At 35.9% G+C, this 24,750-nt stretch overlaps 1 long non-coding RNA gene across 1 annotated transcript in view; it reads right to left on the bottom strand.

Annotated features, from left to right (window-relative positions):
- Positions 1-890: 890 nt before the first annotated feature.
- The window catches only part of LOC141584291 (uncharacterized), a 405,949-nt gene continuing 382,089 nt past the window's right edge, over positions 891-24,750 (bottom strand). The window contains exon 7 of the long non-coding RNA XR_012517253.1: positions 891-982. This is a non-coding gene — a long non-coding RNA (uncharacterized LOC141584291). The remainder of the gene's footprint in view (positions 983-24,750) is intronic.

Genomic DNA, 24,750 nt, shown 5'->3' on the forward strand with positions numbered 1-24,750 from the left:
GTGCACACCTGTGATCCCAGTTTACTCCAGAGGCTGTGGCAGGAGAATCACTGGAACCTAGGAGGCATAGGTTGCAGTGAGCCAAGATTGCATCATTACACTCGAGCCTGGGTGATAAGAGCAAAGAGGGGGAGTTGCTTTATGTATCTACTATCATAAAACACCAGACATTAAACAGATGTTTCTGAATGAGCACGACTGTCAACTGAAAACTAATTGAAAATGCAAATACCTAAGCCTACTTCATATCTACTGAGTCAGAAACTCTGGGAGTGGGAAACAAAAATCTGGGTGTTATCAGACCCTGCAGGGTAATTCAGATGCACACTCAAGTTTGAGAACCACTGTCTAAGAACAACACAGCCAGAACCATGGTGAAGCAGAAAGGGAGGTTAATATGTACCCTAAAATATTTTTCCTCCATATATGCTCTCATCTGCTAGTGCCTCATCTTGACCAAACTAATTAAAAGTCACAGTCAAAGGAGCCCAGGTGATGTCATTCAGAAGCAACTTCCGAGGGCACAGAGCAAGGTAGAGAAAGGCAGAGCATTGAAAAGGGTGTGGAGAAGCAACTAGAGAATAATCAGTAGATCCATTATTCAAAGCAAGGTGCCTTTAAAACTATATTATTTTTATGAGTCAAACTTAATGTTTTTTTTAGCAGCCTAAAATTTGAAATTCTGGGTGAGTGAATAAGAGGATTTATGTTTTTTTTAAATCTCTTTGGCCGGGAGCAATGGCTCAAGCCTGTAATCCCAGCACTTTGGGAGGCTGAGGTCGGTGAATCACCTGAGGTCCAGAGTTCGTGACCAGCCTGGCCAATGTGGTAAAACCCCGTCTCTATCAAAAATACAAAAATTAACCAGGGATGGCAGTGCGCACCTGTAATCCCAGCTACTCAGGAGGCTGAGGCAGGAGAACCACGTGAACCAGGGAGGCAGAGATTGCAGTGAGCCAAGATTACACCATTGCACTGCAGCCTGGAAGACAAGAGTGAAACTCCATCTCAGAACAACAACGAAAAAAGATTTCTTTAACATATAACAATTTTCGAGAGCCTGGTATTTTATCTATACCTGGAGCTTTATTTATTGTTATTACATTTGAGTAAATACCAAAGTGCTTTAAATGTCCATTTTAGAGATGAAGAAATTAAAATTCAGAGAGGTTAAATAACTTGCTTGAAGTTCCTTAGCTAGTAAGTGGCAGAAATTCAAAACCAGACATTTTTTGTGTCAAAGCCCATGCTCTGTCTATGACAAAATAGTGCACTTATACAAAAATAATCAAACTATGCCATGCATTATCCACTGACGATCTCGTGATCAAGAACTAAATTGACTGTGTTCCACATGTAAGGTGATAACCTGATTTTCCTAGCAGAGGCCTGATTTATGCATGTTGTCCTGGAATGTCCAGTGTTTGATAATATATTATGTGATCACTCTCTCAATATGGTAAATAGATGTGGTGTCTTTTACAAATGCAATTCTGGATGTGCAGAGAAAAACCAGTTAGATCTCTAGGAAGAGAGATGCTTCTCATTGCTCTTGTCAGTTCTAATAAAAAACACAAATTAGACTACAATCTTCAAAGGCATTGACTTCCTAAAAAATGTTTTAGAGGGAGGAATTCTCCATGTTTTGGGGCCATATCTTGGTAAGGTTATGGATATTTAAGGTGGCATTCACTAAAAAAATAAAAAATAAAAAATAAAACCCTGTCATCATTACTTAGTATAGAACATTTATTACCATCCCCTAGTGCAGACAACCCATGTGTATGGTATACAGCACATATAATTAAAAGTCTCTGCTTGGAGGTGCTCTGTGATTAATGCCTTAGGTAGGCATTTTGATTCCTATACTAATAGAACCTGACTGGCTCTGAAACACTGGTGTTGTTCAGGTATCTCAGGAGTAATAAAAGGTTGCTTTTGGCTTATTGCACAATTCCTTGAGTCATTAATTACAGCTGCCCAAAGTGGAAAGTTTATAATTAAACATATAATTTACTCTTCTACTTTTGGATGAAGTAAATTAAAGCAATTAGATTTCTTTTGATTAAGCATATGGAGCCATTTACAAAGTGCACAGGTGTGTACAAGCAGAAGGTAGACTACAAAAACATCTATGTTTCAAGTGTATTTTGTCACTTTGTTGTCACTCTCTGGCTGAAGTAATTATGTTAATCCATTTGAAGTGGATTTCTTTAGTTTTTCTGGTATGCTGCTGCTCTGTTTATTACTTGGCATCCTCAGCTACTTAAATAACAGCAAGTAATGATCAGCTACAAGTATCATCTAATCACAAAAATAATTTTGGCAAGGAATAGCCTCATAATATTATTTTGGTGAATATCTTCTCTATCATTCAACCACCACATACCTTTCGTAATGCATGTGCTATTTGAAAAATGACTAGGGAAACAAGCTTTTTTCCCTCAATTTTATTGCATCAATATTCTTTTTCAATGTTTGCCATCTTCCAAAAAATATATCTATATTTCCACTGTTTGTATTATATGCATCATAGTTCAAATGCAAAGTATTATATTTTCTCTTCAGAATGTTCTTCTGGCGAGGAATATCTCTGTGTCACACTAGAGAAACAATTTTCATGTCAAAGATAACTATTCCCTGAGTGCCAAAAGAATTATGACAAAAGTCCTCTACAAAGGCTTAAGTATTTCAACCATGATTTGTATAATTAGTAACTATGCCTCTTACACAAATGTGCTTGAATCTTCCAAAACAGTATGTACATACTGTTATAAGTAAAATAAGTATGATTTTATTTAAAAACTACTGAATTTATAAGACTTTTTCTCCTTTTATATTTTCTAAATCAATAGTTAACGGTAATTACTACTTACATGTAGTCTACATTGAAATAATTTCAACTGTCAAATTGAATGAAAGTTAGTTCATTTCTCTATGAGGCTCACCTTTAGCTGTCTTCCTTTCATCATGCGTATCTGCCAGATGCAACCAGTGACTGTAAGCATTACATAAAAGGACAACTATTTGTGATGGAAAGACTCCAAGGTGGCCCCCATGATCTCTATATCTTGATATTCATACTCTTATGTGATCCTTTCTACTTGAGTAAACGCAAGGCCTGTGAACTGCCCTTAATGAATAAAATACGGCAAAGATGATAAGATATCACTTCCATAATTGTATTTCATAGGTTTGTGACTTCTGATCTTTAAGAAGATTCTGTCTCTTAGTGTCTTTGAAGAAGCAAGTGGCCACATTGGTATATACCTAAGAACCAGGGGCAGCCTCCACCAGACAGACAGTCAGCAAGAGACTGAAACCCCCAACAACTGTAAGGAAGTGAATTCTGCTAAACCACATAAGCCTGGAAATGGATCTTCTCAGTCAACCTTGACATTAGACCTAAGCACTGGCCAACACCTTGATTGCAGTCTTGCAGGACCCTAAGCAGAGAACCAAGCTAAGTGTGCCCAGACTTCTAACCCACAAAGACTGTGAGATAATAAATGTGTGTTGCTTTAAGCCACTACATTTGTAGTAACAAAATTGTTGCATGGCAACAGGAGACCAACATACTAGGTAGGAGTGAGTCAATGGCAGGGAAGCAGCAACCTCCCTACCAACCAACCCAACCTAGTTGGAGAAAAGGAGACAACATGATTTAGTTCAGAGCCAAAAATGTAAAGGCAGATAAATTCCGGAGAAAACCTGCTGGACTTTACAATGCAGATTCTTATTCCATTCCAATCAAATTCTTCCTGTTGATTCAAAGGCATCTGCATTAATGAAAGCATCCTGAGCAGCTAGAATTAGTTTCAATAGCCTTTTGCTACTCTGGAAGATCATCAAAAAGATCCTGTCTCAAAGTACAAGGTAGAGATTGGGGAAGCAGCAAGCTCAGCTATGACTTTTCCACCCAGCACTACTGTAGGGGAAGAATGGGCTGCTCCAGAAGATTCAGCTTCTCCTATGGCTCCTGCAATACATGAGTCAGTCATATTCTTGGCCTGAATTCTCCTTAGGAGACAAAATAATTAGTGAAGTCTTGATGAATCACAAGGGTAAGGAGGAGCTAAGAAAGAAAATTCATCCCCATGGTATAGATCACATTTACCAAAGAAATATTAGAATAAATAAGATCTCACTACTAGAATAAAATTTACTAAAATGTAAGTTAGTGATTTCCAGTTTCAGCAGTTTCAGCTCTGATGTGTAAATAGCTTAGAAGTCAACACTCCTATCCTTACAACAAAAAAAAAGGATGAAAAAAATAGTAACAATAATTTTCTTAGACCTAGCAGAGAATCAAGGTTGCAGGGTAAACCACCACTCTGAAGTCTATAGAGATTTATGAATATGGAGTCACAGCAAAGATCTGCTTACCTAAAGCATATGCCACTGGAGCCAGGAGTTGGTAGCAACACATAAATGGTAACTTTTGACAAATTGGTGGAGGTTGACTATGGACTACCATAAGAGTAAGAAATTTCTGAGGGCAAAAATTGTGTAGGTTCTATATCCAGTAAAGCCACCAGGTTTTTAGTGAGAAGGGAGTAAGAAAACAGAAAAGTGACCACTAGGCCAGGTACTGTAGCTCATGTCTGTAACCCCAGCACTTTTCTGGAGCCCAAGAGTTCAAGATCAGCCTAGGCATAGTTAGCCCTGTCTTCACAAAAAAAAATTAAAAATTAGGGGTATCTGTTGCCATATGCCTGTAGTCCCAGCTACTCAAGAGACTGAGGCAGGAAGACTCTTTGAGACCAGCAGTTTGAGGCTGCTGCAGTGAGCTGTGATCATGCCACTGCACTCCAACCTGGGCAATAAAGCAAGACTCTGTCTTTAAGGAAAAAAAAAAAAAAAAAAAAGAAAGGAAAGGAAAGAAAGAAAAAAGAAAAAAGCAAACATTGAGAAATACCATTCCCAGAGTGTTCTCCACGGCACTATCTATACTCTAGGAAGAAAGATTTTACCATAGCCTTATCTCATCTTCGGGAAAGGTATTTATCTAAATTGAAACCCCTCTAGCTTATTAATTTTAAACAGAGTGGGGAAAAGCTAAAAAACACTTGTAAAACCTCCAATCCAAGGACCCAGACCCACTAAAAAGCTGAGAATTGGTCACATTATAGAATACTTCCTTTCCAACAAACATTACCAACCCTTAAACAGGCTCCAGTATAACCACGGTAGATAACAGCTAAAAGAAGTACAAAATCTAACAAGTTCTTAGGACAACCAAATGCAACAGATAAAAACATAGACATCAGAAGAATTTGAGGCTGCTGGCATCTAAATCTACAAGCAAACATTAAAACGCAGCCTAACTCCAAGTCAGATGAACATAAAACCATACACTAATGGCCCTTTACCTCACAGTTTCTATTACCTATATCCTATGGAGCTTTCAAAAAATTAAAAGGAGTTCTCTGGGAAGGGCATCTCTGAAGAAAAGGCAGCAGCCCCAGTCAGGGGCTTATAGATAAAGCCCCCATCTCCCTGGGACAGAGGAAGTTGGGGAAAGGGCAGCTGTGGGTACAACTTCAGCACACTTAAATGTTCCTGCCTGCTGGTTCTGAAGAAAGCAGCGGTTCTCCCAGCACAGCATTTGAGCTCTGCTAAGGGACAGACTGCCTCCTCAAGTGGGTCCCTGACCTTTGTGCCTCCTGGCCAGGAGACACCTCCCAGCAGGGGTTAACAGATATCTCATATAAAAGAGTTCTAGCTGGCATCTGGCAGGTGCTCCTCTAGGATGAAGCTTTCAGAGGAAGGAACAAGTAACAATCTTTGCTGTATTGCTACTGGTGATACCCAGGCAAGCAGGTTCTGGAGTGAACCTCCAGCAACCTCCAACAGTCCTGCAGCAGAGGGGACTGACTGTTAGAAGGAAAACTAACAAACAGGAAGAGCACCAACATCAACAAAAAGAAAGCACAAGCAGGAACCCCATCTGAATGCCACCAACACCAAAGACTAAAGGTAAATAAATCCACGAAGATGGGAAGAAAGCAGTGCAAAAAGCCTGAAAAATCCAAAAACCAGTATGCCTTTTCTCCTCCAAAGGATCACAATGCCTTGCCACCAAAGGAACAAAACAGGACAGAGAATTAGTTGGATGAACTGACAGAAGTAGGCTTCAGAAGGTGGGTAATAAGAAACATTTTTGAGCTATAGGAGCATGTTCTAACCTAACGCAAGGAAGCTAAGAACCTTGAAAAAAGGGTAGAGGAATTGCTAACTAGAATATCCAGTTTAGAGAAGAACATAAATGACCTGATAGAGCTGAAAAACACAGCATAAGAACTTTATGAAGCATATACAAGTATCAATAGCCAAATCCATCAAGCAGAAGAAAGGACATCAGAGATTGAAGATCAACTTCATGAAATAAAATGTGATGACAAGATTAGAGAAAAAAGAACGGAAAGGAAGAAGCGTAACATCCAAGAAATGTGGGGCTCTGTGAAAAGACCAAACATACATTTGATTGGTGTACCTGAAAGTGATGAGCATGGAACAAAGTTAGAAAATACTCTTCAGGATATTATCCAGAACTTCCCCAGCCTAGCAAGACAGGCCAACATTCAAATTCAGTAAATACAAAGAACACCACAAAGATACTCCTCAAGAAGAGCAACCTCAAGATATATAATCATCAGATTCATCAAGATTGAAATGAAGGAAAAATGTTGAAGGCAGCCAGAGAGAAAGGTCGGATTACCCACAAAGGGAAGCCCATCACACTAATAGCAGACTTCTCTGCAGAAACCCTGCAAGCCAGAAGAGAGTGGGGGCCAATATTCAACATCCTTAAAGAAAACAATTGCCAACCCAGAATTTCATAACCAGCCAAACTAAGCTTGCTGAGCAAAGGAGAAATAAAATCCTTTACAGACAAGTAAATGCTGAGATATTTTGCCATTATCAGGCCTGCCTCACAAGAGCTCCTGATGAAAGCACTAAACACAGAAAGGAACAACTGGTACCGGCAACAACAAAAGCATACCAAATTGCAAAGCCCATTGACAGTATGAAGAAACTGCATCAATGGGCAAAATAACCAGATAGCATCATAATAGAAGGATCAAATTCACATATAGCAACATTACTTTAAATGTAAACGAGCTAAATGCACCAATTAAAAGACACAGACTGGCAAACTGGATAAAGAATCAAGACCTATCAGTGTGCTGTATTCAGGAGACCCATCGCAGGTGCAAAGACACACATAGGCTCAAAATAAAAAAAGATGGAGGAATATTTACCAAGCAAATGGAAAGAAAAAAAAAGCATGGGTTGCAATCCTTGTCTCTAATAAAACAGACTTTAAACCAACAAAGATCAAAAGAGACAAAGAAGCGCATTATATCATGGTAAAATAATCAATGCAACAAGAAGAGCTAACTATTCTAAATATATATGCACCCAATAAGGAGCACCCAGATTCATAAAGCAAGTTCTGAGAGACCTACAAAGAGACTTAGACTCTCACACAATAATACTGGGAGACTTTAACACCTCATTGTCAATATTAGACAGGTCAATGAGACAGAAAATCAACAAGGATAACTAGGACTTGAACTCAGTTCTGGACCAAGCGAACCTAATAGACATACAGAACTCTCCACCCCAAATCAACAGAATATATATGCTTCTGAGCACCACCTCAAACTTATTCTAAAATTGACCACATAATGGAAGTAAAATACTCATCACCAAATGCAAAAAAATGGAAATCATAACAAACAGTCTCTCAGAACACAGTGCAATCAAATTAGAACTTAGGATTAAGAAACTAATTCAAAACTGCACAACTATGTGAAAGCTGAACAACCTACTCCTGAATGACTACTGTGTAAATAATGAAATTAAGGCAGAAAGTTCTTTGAAACCAACGAGAACAAAGACACAACATACTAGAATCTCTGGGACACAGCTAAAGCAGTGTTTAGAGGAAAATTTATAGCACTTAGTACCCACAAGGGAAAGCAGGAAAAATCTAAAATTGACACCCTAACATCAAAATTAAAAGAGCTAGAGAAGCAAGAGCAAACAAATTCAAAAGCTATCAGAAGACAAGAAATAATAAAATCAGAGAAGAACTGAAGGAGATAGAAGCAAGAAAAACCCTTCAAAAAATCAATGAAACTAGGAGCTGGTTTCTGGAAAAGATCAACAAAATAGATAGACTGATAGCCAGACTAATAACGAAGAAAAAGAGAAGAATCAAATAGATGCAATAAAAAATGGTAAAGTGGATATCACCACTCATCCCACAGAAATACAAGCTACCATAAGAGAATACTATCAACACCTCTACACAAATAAACTAGAAGTTCTAAAAGAAATGGATAAATTCCTGGAAACATACACCTTCCAAAGTCTCAACCAAGAAGAAGTCAAATCTTTGAATAGACCAATAGCAAGTTCTGAAATTGAGACATTAATATCCTACCAACCAAAAAAAATCCAGGACCATATGCAGTCACTGTCAAATTCCACCAGAGGTACAAAGACAAGCTAAAACCATTCTTCCCAAAAATATTCCAAGCAATAGAAAAAGAGGGACTCCTCCCTAACTCATTTTATGAGGCCAGCAAATATCCCTGATGAACTTCAAAGCAAAAATCCTTAGTAAAATACTGGCAAACCAAATCTAGCAGCACATTAAAAAGCTTATCCACCATGATCAAGTCAGCTTCATCCCTGAGATGCAAGGCTAGTTCAACATACACAAATCAATAAATGTAACCCATCACATAAACAGAACAAATGACAAAAACAATATGATTATCTCAATAGATGCAGAAAAGGCCTTCAATATAATTAAACACTCCTTCATGCTAAAAATTCTCAATAAACTAGGTATAGATAGAACGTATCTCAAAAATAAAGAGCTATTTATGACAAACCCACAGCCAATATAATACTGAATGGGCAAAAACTGGAGGTGTTCCCTTTGAAAACCAGGACAAGACAAAGATGTCTTCTCCAACCACTCATATTTAACACAGTATTGGAAGTTCTGGCCAGAGCAATCAAGCAAGAGAAAAAAATAAAAAGTATTCAAATAGGAAGAGAGGAAGTCAAATTGTCTTTGTTTGCAGAGACATGATTGTATATCTAGAAAATCTTACCTTTAAGCCCAAAATTTCCTAAAGCTGATAAGTAACTTCAGCAAAGTCTCAGGATACAAAATTAATATGCAAAAATCATGAGCATTTCTATACACCCATAATAGACAAATAGAGAGCTAAATTATGAGTAAACTTTCATTCACAATTGCTACAAAGAGAATCAACTATCTAGGAATACATCTTACAAGGGATGTAAAAGGATGTCTTCGAGCAGAACCACAAACCGCTGCTCAAGTAAATAAGAGAGGACACAAACAAATGGAAAAACATTTCATGCTCACGGATAGGAAGAATCAATATCGTGAAAATGGCCATACTGCCCAAAGTAATTTATAGAGTCAATGCTATCCCCATCAAGCTACCATTGACTTTCCTCACAGAATTAGAAAAAACTACTTTAAATTTCATATAAAGCCAAAAAGGAACCCACATAGCCAAGACAATCCTAAGCAAAAAGAACAAAGCTGGGAGCATCATGCTGACTTCAAACTATACTACAAGGCTACAGTAACAAAAACAGCATGGTACTGGTACCAAAACAGATACATAGACCAAAGGAACAGAACAGAGGCCTCAGAAATAACACCACACATCTACAACCATCTGAATTTTGACAAACCTGACAAAACAGGCAATGGGGAAAAGATTCCCTATTTAATAAATAGTGTTGGGAAAACTGGCTAGCCACATGCAGAAAACTGAAACTGGATCTCTTCCTTACATCTTATACAAAAATTAACTCAAGATGGATTAAAGACTTAAATGTAAGACCTAAAACCATAAAAACCCTAGAAGAAAACCTAGGCAATACCATTCAGGACATAGGTATAGGCAAAGATTTCATGACTAAAACATCAAAAGCAATGTCAACAAAAGCCAAAATAGACAAATCATCAAAAGCAATGTCAACAAATCAAAATAGACAACTGAAGAGCTTCTGCACATCAAAAGAAACTATCATCAGAGTTAACAGGCAACCTACAGAATGGAAAAAAAAAAATGCCATCTATCCATCTGACAAGGGGCTAATACCCAGAATATAAAAGATACCTAAACAAATTTACAAGAAAAAAAACAAACAAACTCATCAAAAAGCAAGTGAATGATATGAACAGAAACTTCTCAAAAGAAGACATTTACACAGCCAACAAACATATGAAGACAAGCTAATCATCACTGGTCATCAGAAAAATGCAAATCAAAACCACAATGAGATTCCATCTTATGCCAGTTAGTCCAGTTAGTATGATGATCACTAAAAAGTCAGGAAACAACAAATGCTGGAGAGGATGTGAAGAAATAGGAACAATTTTACACTGTTGGTGGGCGTGTAAATTAGTTCAATCATTGTGAAATAGTGTGGTTATTTCTCAAGGGAATTAGAAATGCCATTTGACCCAGCAATCCCATTACTGCTTATATACCCAAAGGATTATAAGTCATTCTACTACCAAGACACATGTGCATGTATGTTTATTATGGCACTGTTCACAGTAGCAAAGACTAGCATCCAACCAAAATGCCCATCAGTGATAGACTGAATAAAGAAAATGTGGCACATATATGCCACAGAATAGTATGCAGTCATAAAAAAGGATGAGCTCAAGTCCTTTGCAGGGACATGGATGAAGCTGGAAAGCATCATTCTATGCAAACTAACACAAAACTTAAAACGAAATACTACATGTTCTCATTCATAAGTGGAAGGTGAACAATGAGAATACATGGACACAGGGAAGAGAACGTCACACACTAGGGCCTGTAGTAGGGGTAGGGGTTTAGGGGAGGAATAGCATTAGGAGAAATACCTAATGCAGATGATGGGTGAATGGGTGCAGCAAACCACGATGGCACATGTATACCTATGTAACAAACCTGCCCATTCTGCACAAGTACTACAGAACTTAAAGTATAATAACAATAAAAAATTAAAAGGAAAGCTAAAAGACAAGAAAAAAAAAAAACAGTCTAAAGAGATGAAGTCAGAATTAGAATCAGATTCAGACGCAGAGTTTGAAATTATCAGGCAGGAAATTATAATAATTATAAGTAATATGTTTAAGATTCTTATAGAAAAATGTAGACAATATGCAAAAACAGAGAAGTAATGTAAGCAAAGACAAAGAAATTCTAGGAAAACATTAAAGAAATACCAGAACTCAAAAATACTGTTGCGGAATGATGAATGTCTTTGGTGGGCTCATCATGGGCCACTGGACATGGTCATGGAAAGTCTCACTGAGCCTTAAGATATGTCAATGGAAAATTATCAAGCTGAAATGCAAAGGAAAAAAAGCATGAAAAAACAGAACAGAAAATCCAAGGACAATTTTAAACACTGTGACAGAAATGTAATTGGAATATCAAAAAGAGAAGGAAGAGAGAATGGAGAAGATAAAATATTCAAAATAATAATGGCCAAGAATTTAACTAAACTCATGACAGACTGCACAACAGATCCAGAATGCCCACAGAACTCTAAGCAGACTAAACTATAGAAAAAATAAAACCTATACCTATGCATATCATATTCACATTGCAGAAAACAAAGCAAAATAGAAAATCTTGAAGGAACGTGCAGGAGATAAAAAACACTTACCTATAGAGAAACAAGGTAAAAACTTACATCGTAATACTTATTATAAACCATTCAACCAAAAAAAAAAAAAAAAAAAATAACGGAGCTAAATATTTAAAATTTTGAAAGAATGAAACCACCATTCCATAATTATATATTCAGTAAAGTAATCCCTCAAAAGTTATGAAGGAATAAAGGCTACTCGTAAAAACAAAAGCTAAGGGAATGTATTGCCAGTAGACCTGGCCACTTAGAAATTTAAAACATTCTTTATGGAGAAAAAATACATACAGCCACAAAACTAAGAATACATAAAGAAAAGAAAGTCTCAGAAAAGAATTACAGAAAAGTAAAATAAAATCTTTTATTTTTTCTTATTAATTTCTTATTAACCTATTAATAGCTTAATTTATAATTAATAATTGATCTAAAAGTAAAAAGTTTGTTCAAAGTAATAACAGCACCATGTAGTAGATGATTACAGCATATGTATAAGTAGAATGAATAATGGTAATGATATAAAGAATGGGAAAAGAGAATTGGAAATTATCTATTACAAAGTGGCTGGAGGCACACAGAAAAAAGGGATAGGGTCAGACTTAGGAATGGTGGCCTTCATGTTCTACAGCTGACAATTAGCTGCCACCTTTTGGTGCCATCAGTCCGAGACCAGACAATAATATAGTCCACTGCTCAGATTCTGGAAATTTCTGAATTGTTCAATAACTAATAACTCCAAGTACAGCAGCAACAGCGAAGGAATCTCTCACTGCATGAATACATGAATATAAAATAGTTGCAAAAAGCTGGTGTCTCCCTTTTCAAAGGATATGTGGTAAAGTTACTAGCAGAAGCTAAAGCAATTGTAAAAAAAAGTAGGTTCTAAAGATGTTGTGATAATAGCACAGAATTTTACCTGTGGTAGAGAAAAAGGAACATTTGAAAGCAGTCCTAAAAGAGGAATGAAGAGTTTTCCCTCAAGAAGCAAAAGCTGTTTCCTCTCAAATGATTGGGAAAAAGTTGCTTACCAAGTAAACAGGAGAAAAGGACAAAATATGGACTCAAGTATTGGTCTGTGAGCAAAAATATCCCAGGAGAGAATACTGCTTTCCACTAACAATGGAAAGGTCATTTCAAGGTTCAGTATAAATAGGAAGTTTGCAAGGTGATGTCAACACTGAAGATGTTTCTGCTGTAATGAAGAACCTATTGATGTTGTAGAAGGCATCAAAAAGGAAGAAGCTCTCTGGCTTGCACAGAAGATAAGATTTTCATCTAATACTGTGGATTCTGTGGCAGAAAATGTGGTCAAGTTTTACAATCTTTTTCTGAAATACAACACAACCTTGATAAAAATAAGCCCAGTGGTAGGAGATTCAGATGGAGCTCTGCTAAGTTCGGACACAAAGATTCGTTTTGATTCTAATTCAGCCTATCACCAGAAGATCTTTCATCTACATGACTGGACTCAGGAAGATGAAACGAATAATGATGAAGTTAAGCCACATCTCAACTACACTGACCTGAATGCAAAAATAGACTGTCTGGTAAATGGTGCTGGTTTGGCTATAACCACAGTAGATATAATAAAACTTCATGAAGAAACTTCAACCAGCTTCCTTGTTGTTCATGGTAGTGCTACAGTCTATCAAGTAACAGAAGCATTTATGCTTATCACTTCAGATAAAAAGAGATAGTGGCTATTCTGGTCAACATTTTTGGATGAATCACTTGATATTATTACACAAAGTATAGTTTTGGCAGTAAAAGTTTTGGAAATTAAAATACCTGTTGTGGTACATTCACAGCTATACTAGTTTACAAGGTACACTATTTTACCTAAGTACAAGGTACACTAGTACAGAGTACACTAGTTAATTTACAAGGTACACTAGTAAATGATACTTAGGCACTAATAGCATAGAAGCTTCTAGAATGGCTTTAAATCTCTGAAATAGTGACTTTAATCAAGCAAACTCATGTAGATATAAAATTTAAGTTGCTAATATGACCTAAAAAGCCAGTGAATGGCTGAAAATGATAATTGTGCTATGATCATTTAAAATACTGTGCTCTGTGTTATTGTTCTTTCTCTTTTTAGTGTGTGAAGATTTTAATTGTGATCTAGGCACAGAAATTTTTAGAAGCACTTGGTCTGCATTTAATTCTGCTATTCAGAATGGACTATTTATATAAAGAACATATAATACACATGTCTAGTTTTGTTTTGTTTTATCAATCAGTCTTTTTCACTTCTACAGAATACCACTTGCAATATGCCTGTTTATATTGTTGGATATAAAGTTCTACATTGACAAGAGTCCTACAAACAAAATAAATATGAAGAAAAATAATAAAATTGCTGTACTATGCTTTTAAAAAGATGTAAAATTTATAGAGGAGATAAAATAGAATAATATAAAATGCTCAATTTAAATAAAAGAGGCAGAAGAGAAATTTAAAAACAAGTATAACAAAATAGCTAAAAGCATGGTAGATATTAAGCATGTCAATAATCATTTTAACCGTGAATGCTCTAAATACACCAATTAAAAGACAGATTGTCAGAGTAAATGAAATATATAAGACACTCTTGTATATTCTACAAGAAATCCACTGTAAACATAAAGACTCAGGTTAAAGAGATGGAAAGAGATAAACTATGCTAACACATATCAAAAAAATAGAAAGAAAGAAAAGAGAAGTAACTATTGTATTAGTCAGTATTCTCTAGAAGAACAAAACTAACAGTCCCAAAGCTGAAGAACCTGGATTCCAATGTTCAAAGGCCAGAAGCATCCAGCACAGGAGAAAGATGTAGGCTAGGAGGCTAAGCCAGCCTAATCTCTCCACATTCTTCTTTTTGCTTTTTATTCTGGCAGCTGATTAGATGGTACCCACCCAGATTAAGGGTGGGTCTGCCTCTCCCAGTCCACTAACTAAAATGTTAATCTCCTTTAGCAATACATTCACAGACACACCCAGGATCAATACTTTGCATCCTTTGATCCAATCAAGTTGACAGTATTAACCATTACAGCTATGTTAATTTCAGACAAAGCAGACTACAGAACAAAGAAAATTATCAGGAAAAAATAACGGCATTGCATAAGAATAAAGGATTCAGTTCTCCAAGAAGACAACAATCTTTAACCTGTATGCAATGAAGAAGAGGTTATCAAAGTAAGTAAAGTAAAAAATTGAAAGAACTACCATTAAACTACCATTGACATTCTTCACAGAATTAGAAAAAATTACTTTAAAATTGATATAAAACCAAAAAAGAGTCTATATAGCCAGACAATTATAAGATAAAAGAACAAAGATGGAGTCAGTACTAGACTTCAAACTGTACTATAAGACTACAGTACCAAAACAGCATGGTTCTGGTATAAAAACAGACACATAGACCCATGGAAAAGAATCGAGAACTCAGAAATAAGATCACACATATACAACCATCTGATCCTCAACAAACCTCACAAAAATAATCAATGGGGAAAGCATATTTATTTAATAAATGGTGCTGGGAGAACTGGCTAGCCACATGCAAAAAAAACTGAAACTGGACCCCTTCATTACACCTTATACAAAAATTAACTCACGATGAACTAATAAATTAAATATAAACCCTAAAACTATAAAAACCCTTGAAGAAAATCTAGGTAATACCATTCAGGACATGGGCACAGACAGAGATTTCAAGCAAACACATAAAAAGCAATTGCAACAAAAGCAAAAGTTGGCAAATGGGATCATATTAAACTAAATAGCTTCTGTATACCAAAAGAAACTATCATCAGAGTAAACAGGCAATCTACAGAAGTGGAGAAAATTTTTGCAATCTATCCATCTGACAAAGGTCTAATATGCAGAATCTACAAGGAACTTAAACAAATTAAAAAAAAAAATTAGGAAGAGGGAATAAGACATAAACAGACTCTTCTCAAAGGAAGACATTTATATCACCAGCAAACATAGGAAAAAAGCTCAACATCACTGATTGTTAGAGAAGTACAAATCAAAATCACAATGAGATACCATCTCCCACCAGTTAGAGAGGCAATTATTAAAAAGTCAAGAAACAACACATGCTGGTGACACTGTGGAGGAATAGGAACCCATTTACACTGTTGGTGCAAATGTAAATTAGTTTGAGCATTGTGCAAGACAGTGCAGTGATTCCTCAAAGACTTAAAAACAGAAATACCATTTGACTCAGCAATCCCAATTACTCGGTATATACTCAGAGGAATATAAATTATTCAATTATAAAAATATATGCATGCATATGTTCATTATGGCACTATTCACAATAGCAAAGACAAAAAATCAACCCAAATCCCCTTCAATGATAGACTGCATAAAGAAAATGTAGTACATATACACCATGGAATACTATGCAGCCATAAAAAGGAATGAGATGATGTCCTTTGTAGGAACATGGATGGAGCTGGAAGCAAAGTAACACAGAAACAGAAAATCCAATACTGCATGTTCTCACTTACAAATGTAAGCTGAAGGACAAGAACGCATGGGCACAGGGAGGGGGAAAACATACACTGGGGCCTCTCAGGAGGGTGGGAATAGGGAAAACATCAATAAAATAGCTAATGCATTCTGGGCTTAATACTTAGATGATGGGTTGATAGGTGTAGCAAACTACAATGGCACACATTTACTAATGTAACAAATTTGGGCATCCTGCACATTTATTCCAAAACTTATATAATACAATAATATAATATAATTTGAAAGAACAAAAAGGAAAAGTAGACAAATCCACTTTTATAGTTGAAGAATTCAGCACCTCTATATCAGGAACCAACAGAGACAACAGGGGAAAATCCGTAATATATTAATAGTTTAGCTGAACAGTATTATCAGTCAGTTGGACTAATAATATTTGTAAAATATTTTATTCAAGACAAGCAGAATAAACATTCTTCTCAAGCACACATGAATCATTTATCAACATAACCCCACATTCTGGACCATAAAACACACCTTAATAGATGTAAAATAATAGAAACCATACAAAGTACTCTCTCAGACCACAATGGAAAAAAACTAGAAGTCAATAGCAGAAATATAGCTGATATTTTTCAATATCCAAATATCAAACAATACAATTCTAAGTAATATATGAATCTAAGAAGATAATTTAAAGCTATTTTGAACTAAATACAAACAAAAATGCAATTTATCAAAATTTTTGGTATGCAGTGAAAGCGGTGCCTATAGGGAAACTTATGGCAGTGAACATGTAATTCAGAAAAGAAAAAAAAAATCTAAAATTAACAATTTAAATTTTCACCTTAAGAAACTAGGAAAAGAATGGCAATATAAGCCTAAAGCAAGAGGAAAAGAAATAGTAGAGCATGGAGCATGAATCCCTGAAATAAAAAAGTGGAAAAAAAATAGAAAAAAATTAAAAATGGAAATGCTGTTTATTCTAAAAAATCAGCAAAATTGCTAAGCCTGTAGCCTAATTATCATGCACAACACACACATACAAACACACACAAACATATACATACGCATACACATACACACAGAGTGAGAGAGAAAAAGAGAGAGAGAACACAAATTACCAATATCAGAAATAAAAAAGTGGTCATTACTACCAATCCCATGAACAGTAAAAGAATAATAAATAAATATTATTAATAACTTTTGTTCCCAAATTGGATAACAGAGACAACATGTACCAATACCACAAAAGATCAATATTTATACAAAAAGAAATATGGAAATATATTAAGGAAATGAATCAAAAATTAACTTTCAAAAGGAAAAAGACACAGACCAGATGTTTTAATTTAAAAAATAAGCAAATAGATCAATAAAATGGACAAGTTAGAGCCCAGAAATAGCTCCACACAAACATAGCCAACTAATCTTTGACACGAGGCAAAGACAATTTAGTGCAGAACAGATAGTCTTTTCAACAAATGCTGCTTGAATAATTGGATATCCCTATATAAAGAAAAAAAAACTATATCTTATGCAGAAATTAACTCAAAATGGGTCATAAAAATAAATATAAAACATAAAACTAAAAATTCCAAAAAAAAAAAGAAGTCACAGGACAAATTTAAGTGACCTTGAGTTGAGTTATATGCTGTTAGATAAAACACCAAATCACAATTCTTGAAAGAAAAAGTATGACTGGCTAGAATCTGTTAAAATTGAAAACTTCTCTTCTGCAAATGATACTGTTAAGAGCAACAAAAAAGCCATAATCTGAAGAAAAATATTGTCAAAATGCATATCTGGTAAAAGAAGCTTCCATAATAGCAAAGAATTAAAGCTCAACAATAAGAAAACAAATACCCTAATTTAAAAATGAGCAAAAAAAAAAATCTAAATAAATATAGCATTATAAAAATATATAGAAGAAAAGTATGCATACAAAAAGATTTCTAACGTAATTTCTCATTAGGAAATTAATGATTGAAACAGACATAAGATTGTCTAAAATATTTAAAACTGACAGTATCAATTGCTGATGAGGATGTGGAGCAACAGGAACTCTCATTTATTGTTGGTAAAATGCAAAATTGTGTCTCCACTTTTGAAGACAGTTTAGGTATTTTTTTACAAAGGTAAAAATAGTCTTACATAGGATTAGTCAATGATGCTTCAAGATATTTACCTAACTGATTTAAAAACTTCTGTCACACAAAACCTGCATAGAAATATTGATAGCAACTTTATAAGTGCCAAACTTTCAAGAAACCAAGATGTTCTTCAGTCAGGGAATGCAATAAATAAACTGTGGCAAATATATTATCAAATTATATGATATTTTGAAAAAGGAAAATCTATAGAGACAGTAAAAACATTAGTTGTCACCAGGAGTTTAGGGGGAGGAGGGCAGAGTTTAATAGTGATACAAAAGGGAAATTTTGGGGGTTGCGAAACTATTTTTGAAGACTATAATTGTGAGTCTATGATATTCTGCCTTTGTCAAAACCCCAAAATACTTATAACACAAAAAATAAACTGCAATGAATACAAATTTACTTTTAAAATGTCATTTTGGTAGTCAAAGAAATCCCAAGATGGAATGCAAAATATGACAAAACAATTTAACTGAATTACAAATGCATGACATAATCTCAATGGGCTGGGGGAAAAGGAGTGATATGAGTAACTTTACACTCCTAAAGAGAAGAGTATAATTATCCTGTGTGTGTGTAATTGGTAATTTTAGTTTTACTTTTCCAACTTTTAAATTCAGGGAGTATATGTACAGATTTGTTACCTGAGTAAATTGTGTGATTTTGAGGTTTGGGGTATAAATGATTCTGTTACCCAGGTACTGAGCATAGTATCTAATAGTTAATTTTTCAATTCTTATCCCCCACTTCCTCTGGTGTCCCCCATTTTTTATTGTTGTCATCTTTATGTCTATAAGTACTCAATATTTAGCTCCACTTATAAGTGAGAATTTGAAGTATTTGTTTTTAATTTTCTGCATTAATTTGTTTTGATTAATGGTCTCCAATTACATCTATGTTTCTGCAAATGGCATTTCATTCTTTTTTATGACTGCATAGCATTCCATGGTGTTTATGTACCACATTTTCTTTATCGAATTCACCATTGATGGGAACCTAAGTTGATTTCATTTCTTTCCAATTGTAAATAGCGCTGTGATGAACATGCAAGTCCATGTGTCTTTGCAGAGTTGAATCTTTGCAGTAGAAAGAGTTGGGTATACACACACACACACACACACACACAAACACTCTCAATAATGGGGGTCAAATGGCAGTGCTGCCTTAGTTCTTTGAGGAATCTCCAAACAGCTTTTTATAATGACTGAACTAATTTACATTCCCACCAACCCTGTAAAAGCATTGCTTTTTCTTCACAGCCTTGCCAGCATCTACTTGTTTGACTTTAATAATCACCTTTCTAACCTGTGTGAGATGGTACCACATCTCATGTGGTATTGATTTCCATTTCTCTGATGATTAGTGACGTGAAGCATTTTTTCATATGTTTCTTGGTCACTTGCATGTCATTTCTCTTTTGATAAGTGTCTATTCATGTCTTTTGCCCATTTTTTATGTAGGGTTGTTAGTTTTTTGCTTGTTCAATTGCTTAAGTTCCTTATAGATTCTGTATATTAGACCTTTGTTATATGTATAGTTTGCAACTATTTCTCCCATTCTATAGATTGTCTGTTTATGCTGTTGATAGTTTATTTTACTGAGCAGAAGCACTTTAGTTTAACTAGCCCTCACTTTTGGTCAATTTAGGTTTTTGTTATTGGTTTTGAGGACTTAGACATAAATTATTTCTTAAGGCTAATGTCCAGAGTGGTGTTTCCTACATTTTATTCTAAGGCTTTCATAGTTTGAGGTCTTACATTTAAATATTTAATTCCTCTTGAGTTAATTTTTGTATATGGTGAAATGTAAGAGTCTAGTTTCATTCTTCTGCATACAGCTAGCCAGCTCTCCCAGCATCATTTATTTAATAGGGTGCCCTTTCTTCCTTGCTTATTTTTGTCAACTTTGTAAAGATCAGATGGCTATAAATGTGTGGCTTTGTTTCAGGGTTCTCTATTCCCTTCCATTTGTCTATTTGTCTGTTTTTGTAATAGAACCATGCTGTTTTGACAACTGTAGCTTTATAGGAAACTATAGTTTGAAGACAAATAATGGGATGCCTCCAACTTTGCTTTTTTTTTTTTTTTTCTTAGTATTGTTTTGGCCATTTGGGAACTTCTCTGGTTCCATAAGAAATTTAAAATCCTACAGTTTCTTGAATTTCTGTGAAAAATTATGTTGGTAGATAGAAATGGCATTAAATCTGTAGTTTGCTTTGGGCACTATGGCCATTTAAATAATATCAATTCTTCCAATCCGTGAGCATAGACTGTTTTTCCATTTGTTTGTGTCATCTACAATGTCTTTTAGCAGTGTTTTGTAGTTCAATTACAGGTCTCTCACTTCCTAAGTTAGATGTATTCCTAGGTATTTTATTTTTTCATAGCTATGGTAAATGAAATTGTGTTATTAATTTGGCTCAGCTTGAATGTTATTGGTGTATAGAAATGCTACTTATTTTTTGTACCTTGATTTTATATCTTGAAACATTACTGAAATTGTTTCTCAGTTCCAGGAGCCTTTTGATAGTCTTCAGTGTTTTCTAAGTATGGGATTATATCATCCATGAAGAGAGATAGTTTGACTTCTTTCTTTACTATTTAATTGCCTTTTCCGTGTCTTGTCTGTTTGCTCTGCTTAGGACTTTCAGTACTATGATGAACAGGAGTGGTGAGAATGAGTTTCCTTGTCTTGTTACAGTTCTCAGGGGAAATGCTTCCAGGTTTTGTCCACTCAGTATGATGTTAGCCATGGATTTGTCATAGATAGCTCTTATTATTTTGAGGTATGTCTCATTGATGTCTAGTTTCTTGAAGGTTTTCTAATGAAGGAATGCTGGATTTCATTAAAAGCTGTCTCCATGTGTATTGAGATGGTCATGTGGTTTTTGTTTTTAATGTTACATGGTCAATCACACTTACTGATTTGCACATGTTGAACCAACCCTGCATTCCAGGAATGAAGCTTACCTCATCATGGTAACTTAACCTTTTGATGTGCTGTTGAATTTAGTTGGCTGGTATTTTTTTGAAGATTTTTGCATTTATATTGATTAGGAATATTGGCCTATAATTTTATTATTTTGTTTTGTCTTTTCCAGATTTTGGTATTAGGGTGATCCTGGCTTTGCAGAATGCACTAGGGAATTTATTATCCCTGATTTTTGGGGGAATAGTGATACAGTTTGGCTGTGTCCCTAACTAAATTGGATCTTTAATTTCCACCTGTTGTGGGAGGGACTTGGTGAGCAGTAACTAGATCATGGGGACAGGTCTTCCCCATGGTGTTCTCATGGTGGTGGGTGGGCCTCAGGATATCTGAAGGTATTATAAAGGGAAGTTTTCCTGCATAAGCTCTTCTTTATTCTTTGACTGCTGCCACCCATGTAAACTGTGACTTGCTCCTCCTTGCCTTCCACCATGATTGTGGGGCTTCCCCAGCCACATGAAACTGTAAGTCCATATTAAACTTCTTTTGCAATTTGCTCAGTCTTGGGTATGTCTTTATCAGCAACATGGAAATGGACTAATACAATAAATTGGTACCAGTAGAGTGGGGTGCTGCTGAAAAGATACTCAAAAATGTGGAAGCAACTTTGGAACTGGGTAACAGGCAGAAGTGTAAACAGAAGGCTCAGAAGAAGACAGGAAGATATAAGAAAGTTTAGAACTCCCTAGAGACTTGCTGAATGTCTTTGACCAAAATACTGATAATGATATGGACAATGAAATCCAGGCTGAGGTGGTCTCAGATAGAGTTGAGGAACTTGGTAACTGGAGCACAGGTGACTCTTGTTTTGTTTTGGCAAAAAGACAGGTAGCATCTTGCCCCACTCTAGAGATCTGTGGAACTCTGAACTTGAAAGATGATTTAGGTTATCTGGCAGAAGAAATTTCAAAGCAGCAAAGTATTCAAGAGGTGACTTGGGTGTTTTTAAAGCCATTCAGTTTTATAAGGGAAGCAGAGCATAAAAGTTCAAAAAATTTGCAGCCTGACAATGCAATAGAAAAGAAAATCCCATTTTCTGACAAGAAATTCAAGCCAGCTGCAGAAATTTGCATAAGTAATGAGGATCATAATGTTAATCCCCAAGACAATGGGGAAAATGTCTCCAGAGCATGTCAGAGGTCTTCATGGCAGTCCCTTCCATCACAGGCCCAGAGGCCTAGGAGGAAAAAATGTATTCTAGGGCTGGGCCCTCATCCCCACGCTGTGTGCAGCCTAGGGACTTGGTGCCCTGCATCCCAGCTGCTCCAGCCATGGCTGAAAGGGGACAATATAGAGATCAGGCTATGGCTTTGGAGGGTACAAGTCTCAAACCTTGGCAGTTTCCATATGGTACTGAAGTTCATAGGAGTAAACAGAAGTCAAGAGTTGGAGTTTGGAACCTCTGCCTAGATTTCAGAAGATGTATGGAGACACCTGGATTCTCAGGTAGAAGTTTGCTACAGGGGCAAGGCTCTCTTGGAGAACCTCTGCTAGGGCAGTGCATAAGGGAAATGTTGGGTCAGAGCTCCCACATTAGAGTCCCTAATGGGGTACTGCTAGTGGAGCTGTGAGAAGAGGGCTACCATCCTCAAGACCCCAGAATAGTAGATTCACTGACAGCTTGCATCATTCACCTGGAAAAGCCATAGACACTCAACACCAGCCCCTAAAAGCAGCTGGGAGGGAGGCTGTACCTCGTAAAGCCACAGGGGCAGAGCTGCCCATGACCATGGGTACCCAACTCTTGCATCATCATGATCTGGTTGTGAGACATGAAGTTCAAGGAGATCATTTTGGACCTCTAAGATCTGACTGCTTCATTTGATTTTGGACTTGCATGGGGCTTGTAGCCCCTTTATTTTGGCCAATTTTTCTCATTTAGAATGGGTGTATTTACCCAATGCCTGTATCCTCATTGTATCTAGGAAGTTACTAACCTTTTGATTTGACAGGCTCATAGGTGGAAAGTCTTGCCTTTTCTTGAATGAGACTCTGGACTGTGGACTTTTGAGTTAATGCTGAAATGAATTAAGACTTTGGGGACTGTTGGGAAGGCATGATTGGTTTTGAAATGTGAGAACATGAGATTTGGGAGAGGCCAGGGATGTAATGATATGGTTTGGCTGTGTTAATTCCCATACCTTATGGGAGGGTCCTGGTGCGGGGGTAACTGTATCATGGGGGCAGGTCTTTCCCATAATGTTCTCATGGTAGTGAGTGGATCTCAAAAGAGATCCGATGGTTTTAAGGGGGAGTTTCCCTACACAAGCTCTTTTTTTTTTCTTTGTCTGCTGCCATCCATGTAAGATATGACTTATTTCTTCTTGTCTTCCACCATGATTGTGAGGCTTCCCAAGCCACATAAAACTGTATGTGCATATTAAACCTCTTGCTCAGTCATGGGTATGTCTTTACCAGCAGCATGGAAACGGACCAATACAAATAGTTTTAGTAGAACAATTACCAGTTCTTTCTTAAATGTGTGGTAGAATTTGGCTGTGGATCCATCTTGTTCATGGCTTGTTTTGGGGTGGTAGATATTTTATTATTGATTTAATTTTGGAACTCAATATTGATCTGTTAAGTGCTTAAGTTTCTTCCTGATTCAATTTTGGAAAATTATTTGTTTCTAGGAATGTATTCATTTCCTCTAGATTTCCTAGTTGGTATGCATAGATGTGTTTAGCACAGTGTCTGAGCATCTCTTGTATGTCTTTGGGATTAGTAGTAATGTCACTTTCGTCATTTCTGATTCTGTTTATTTGGATCTTCCCTTTCTTTCTTTGTTAATCTAGCTGATCATCTATTGATAATGTTTCAACTTTCAAATAACCTACTTTTGGTTTCTTTGTTTTTTTTTTTTTTTTTTTTTTTTGGATGGATTTTTGAATCAAAATTTTATTCATTTCTGATCTAATTTTAGTTATTGCTTTTCTTCTGCTAGTAGCTTGCTCTTTTTTTTCCCTAGTTCTTCTAGGGGTGATTCCAAATCATTAAGTTGAGATCTTTCCAGCATTTGAGGTAGGCCTTTGGCACTATAGACTTTCCTCTCTACACTGCTTTTGCTGTATCCCAGAGATTTTGATATGTTGTATCTCCGTCTTAATTTATTTATAAGAATGTTTTTATTTCTGCTTTAATTTTGCTGGTTGCCTAAAAATCATTCAGGAGCAAATTGTTTGATTTTCATGTAGTTATGTGGTTTTGAGAGATTTTCTTGGCATTGATTTATATTTGTATTCCACTGTGGACTGATTATATGTTTGGTATGATTTTGACTTTTTTGAACTTATTAACACACAGCATAAATCTCTACTCATAAGTGTAGGTCGCACATAGTCCTTTCTTTTCAGAGTATGAGATGGAAAAGTGGAGGAGAAAAAGGTAACTTTACAGTGGGGAAAACTGACAAGTACTATAC

The sequence above is a fragment of the Saimiri boliviensis genome, chromosome 1 (genome assembly GCF_048565385.1).
Source record: "Saimiri boliviensis isolate mSaiBol1 chromosome 1, mSaiBol1.pri, whole genome shotgun sequence".
In the NCBI taxonomy this organism is placed as follows: Eukaryota; Metazoa; Chordata; class Mammalia; order Primates; family Cebidae; genus Saimiri; species Saimiri boliviensis.